The sequence below is a fragment of the Eumetopias jubatus genome, unplaced genomic scaffold (genome assembly GCF_037043125.1).
Source record: "Eumetopias jubatus isolate StellerSeaLion01/CBP00866 unplaced genomic scaffold, mEumJub1_p1.0 scaffold_5, whole genome shotgun sequence".
NCBI classification, from domain to species: Eukaryota; Metazoa; Chordata; class Mammalia; order Carnivora; family Otariidae; genus Eumetopias; species Eumetopias jubatus.
In genome coordinates, this window is record NW_028274811.1 from 42,393,374 (window position 1) to 42,397,800 (window position 4,427).

Sequence of the window (4,427 nt, forward strand, 5' to 3'; positions counted from 1 at the left end):
TACCAACTATGCCGGCCAGGGGACCCTCTCTGAATTTATATTACAAAATAAACACAGTTAAGGTGAATTTGATACTTGTGTTGTCTGTATGAACAGCCATAAATTTATAAGAAAATATTAATTAATATGAAACCCTTTTCTAGATTGTGGTTTTTTTTCTTTTCTTTTTTCTTTTACTTTAAATTCAATTAATTAACATATAATGTATTATTTGTTTCAGGGGTACAGGTCTGTGACTCATCAGTCTTATATAATACCCAGTGCTCATTACAACACATACCCTCCCCAGTGTCCATCACCCAGTGACCCCACCCCTCACCCCCCCAGCAACCTTCAGTTTGTTTCCTGAGATTAAGAGTCTCTTATGGTTTGTCTCCCTCTCTGGTTTCGTTTTGTTTCATTTTTTCCAGATTGTGTTTCTTAGAAAAAGACTCTGTGACAGAAGTTAGCGTTCATTAGGGAATGAATGCTCTTAAGACCAACACCTGAGGAGAGGGGGGTGGAAGGCAGGATCAGGAAGTTGAGCTGAGAGGCAGGCCCAACAAAGGACTCAGCTAGCCTTACAAGGTTGTCCTGCAGACAGAGGACCCTTCAGAACTGTCCTGAGTTGAGGAAAGGGAACCAGGCCTTTATAGCCCCACATTTGTTAGTCATTGGCTGCAGGCCAGACCTGAAGAGACAGGTGATCTTAGACAAGGAATTTTCTTGAAACCCAGGCAACTACCAAAGAGAGGGGACACCTGAGGACTGACTCCTCGAAGCCTCTCCTGGCAGTTGTGGGGATCAAGTCTTCATTCCTGAAAGGGGATGTAGGTGTTGTGTGACAATGTCCACCACAGAAACTGGTTAAATGCAACTCCCTGCTTGGTTTTCAAACTCTAAGAAAGTCACATCACTGAATCTCCTAAGCAAAAACACATTTCACCAGTCAAATGCAGTCAGTTGTCTTTTTTTTCAGCCTTATGCTGAGGCCATGGCAGAAGCAAAGATCCTGAAAAGAGGCTCCATCAAGCAGTGGGAAACATATGTACAACTAAGTGTAGTACAAGAACACTCTGGGAAGAGCTACAGCACAGCACAGGCAAGGCCAAGTGCTTCTGAGAACACAAGGGGAAAGGTGGATTCTGACTAGAATTCTCACTACGATTCCAGGAGAGGGAACCAAGTAAGCAAAGCACAAGGGGAATATGAGGGCAAATAAAGGGAATGGATTATAATTTGGCACTTCTGGCTCTATCATTGAAGAACATGGAGAGATTAAGCTCAGTCAGCATGTGGTGGACTGAATTGGTGAAGAGGTTATAAGATAGGACATAGGCCTAATTACGGAAGTTGTAGATACCTGTAACTGCGTCACAGGCATGAATCTCAGTCCATAGACTCATACCTAAAAGATACGTTGCAACCATTTACTTCTTATGAATGAGTTCAATTATTTCTTCGAGTCCCATCCTCCTGGGCTGATAAAAAATGAACCTCAGTCACTCTTTGAGTTTCCTCCCAGGATATGCCAAAGAGGAGGCTCGAACACAGTCAAAGAAGCAGGGGTGGGGTGGGGTCCTCTGGTCATGGCCAACTCTGCAGGCCCTGGTGGAGTTGGCCCTTGTTCCTGTCCATTTAACTCATTCCAGTCCGGTGGCTCTGGGCAGTCACGTCACACTTAAGACCTGGGACTTGTCGGATGTTTATATTTTGGTCCACAGAGTGGCATTCAGACATGTGAGTGAATTGCAACATGTAACATCAGGAGATTTATCCTACAACATCCAGATTTATTCGTTTTTTAAATTGAGATCTACATTCTCCTCTGACATCTCTAAGCCAGAACTAAGTAACCTCCCTGGCTCTGAAGGTACTTGAATATGCAATCTCTGCCCTACACGTCCCATGTAGTTATTCCTCTTGGAAGGCTTGCTGCATTTTCTGAATACAATCCAGGAGCACCATGAGGCTCTCCGCTGCTCAAAAATATCAGAGCTCTTCTATGGGATTAATTGAGCTTTTGGAGATAAAGACAGGAAGTCTGACAAGCTGCTGTTTCTTACACTGTTGCAGAAGCGAAGAACCGGCTACCTGCTTGAGTGAGGGAAGAACAAGTGGAAATGAAGCATAGAAATTTGAAACTAATATTTCAAAATATCATCAGCTGCATATATTAAAGAGTTTGGATATTTTTCTTTTGGAGATGATGGTTTCTGCTCATGATGGGCACTTTCCCAACTTTTTTGGATGATAAGAATGTTTAGAACTGTTTAGATGACCCCAATTTTGTTGGCAGCATCAAATCCCCATAGTCAGAGACCAGTTTAGTGTTTGCCTCCTGGGCTCCTTCAGGCCTGACCAGGGTGTTGACTTCAGCCACATCAACGTCATGCAGCTTTTTCAAAGAGTGCTTGATCTGAGGATTATTGGCCTTGGCGTCTATAGTAAAAACCAATGTGTTGTTCTCCATCTTCTTTATGGTCAAGGAGAACTTGATGATGGTACTGTGGTCTAATTTATTCTTTGGTCCTTGGGTTTCCTTTGGAATCACAGTGCATAATACCATGGGAAGGCAGGTAACTATTGGGCCTTTTGGGAGCTGTGGCTGCCTTTCAGCATGGCCTTCTTAACCTTCAAAGCCTTCACTCTTGCTTTGCTATCATGAGGGGCATGGTTCTCCTTTGCCTACGATGTCATCTCTGTATAAAGGTCATACCTCATTTTCATTTGCATTTATGATGACTGATGATCCTTGTTATGGTGATAAGAAATGCCCAGTGAGGGGCCCCTGGGTGGTGCAGTCAGTTAACCATCCAACACTTGGTTTTGGCTCAGGTCACAATCTCAGGGTCTTGAGATCAAGCCCGGCGTCAGGCTCAGCGAGGAGTCTGCTCAAGTTTCTCTCTCCTCTCTTCCTCTTCCCCTCCCCTCCCCGCACTCACTCTCTCTTTCTTTCTCTCTCAAATAAATAAATCTTTAAAAAAGAAACAAAAAATGCCTAGTGAGACAGAGACAAGCCACATGGAGAAAGGTGACAGAAAATAGCAGAACTTTGCTGTCTACCACAATCTAGAGCTGAGTCTTCAAGTTAAAAAAACTCCATCTTTTTAAAATATTCATTCATCTAGAGAATCAGCTTCTCATTGTCCAGGAAATCAACAAAAAGCTGAAACCAGCATCCCAAAGGTATTATTTTATGATGAAAAACATAACTTCCAAATGGAGAAGCCATTACTATTGCCCAATACAGAGTATTCTGTATCCTGAAAAAATAAATACATGGGTAAAACCAGAAGGTAACTGGTTCATGTGGAATTAGGACAGGGGAAATTAGATGGTTTTAGTATCTATCTTCATCAAAATGACTGATACACCTATCTGTGTAAGAAAGATACCCATATCTATGAAAGACAGACACACCTGTTGACACTATGGGGATCCTCTCTGTGGCTAGCTAATGTGCTCTCTTTGCTGCTAGATAGAGAGACATGTATCAACTTTAGTCTGTGGGAAAGCAGAATAATGGCCCCCCAGTGATGTCCACATCCTAATCCCTGGAACCTGTAAATATGTTATATTCTGTGGAAAGGGGGAATTAAAGATAACAGATGGAATTTGGTTGCTAATCAACTGACCTTAAAATACAGAGATTATCCTGGATTATCTGAGTGGGCCCCATGTTATTGTAATATACCACATTTTGTTTATCCATTCACCTGACGATGGACACTTGGCGGTAACCACCCTTTGGCTATTATAAATAATGCTGCCATGAATATGTGTGTACAAATATCTTTCAAGTTCCTGCTTTCAATTCTTTTGGGTATATACCCAGAAGTAGAATCACATGGTAATTCTCTTTTTAATTTTTTGATGAACTACCACATTGTTTTCCATAGTGGCCATACTTTACATTCCCACAACAATGTACAAAAATTCCAATTTCTCTGCATCTTCACCAATACTTGTTTTCTGTTTTTCAGATAGTAGCCATCCTAATGGGTGTGAAGTGATATCTCAATGTGGTTTTGGTTTGCATTTTCCTAACAATTAGTGATGTTAAGCATCTTTTCATGTGCTTGTTGGCCATTTATAGATCTTTGGAGAAATGTCTGTTCAAGTCCTTTACCCATTTTTAAATTTTTTTTGTTTTTTGTTATTGTTGAGCTGCAGAAGTTTTTTTTTTTTTAATATATATATATATTCTGGATATTAGTCTCTTACAGGATCTATGATTTGCAAATATTTTATCCCATTGCATAGGTTCCTGGGGGTTTTTGGTTTTTTGTTTGTTTGTTTTTAAGTTCAGCTTGATAGACATATTTGTATCATCTGCCTGGTCCCTATGGGCATTTGAATTTCTGACCCCAGCTGATACTTTCTTAGATGCAGCATTTAATATACCTCCCTGAAGTGAACACAAGCCTCCTTGATTAGATTTTAGA

At 41.1% G+C, this 4,427-nt stretch overlaps 1 pseudogene; it reads right to left on the bottom strand.

The window, feature by feature from the left end:
• Positions 1-2,242: 2,242 nt before the first annotated feature.
• On the bottom strand, positions 2,243-2,548 carry LOC148164345 (large ribosomal subunit protein uL23 pseudogene; annotated as a pseudogene).
• Positions 2,549-4,427: the final 1,879 nt, after the last annotated feature.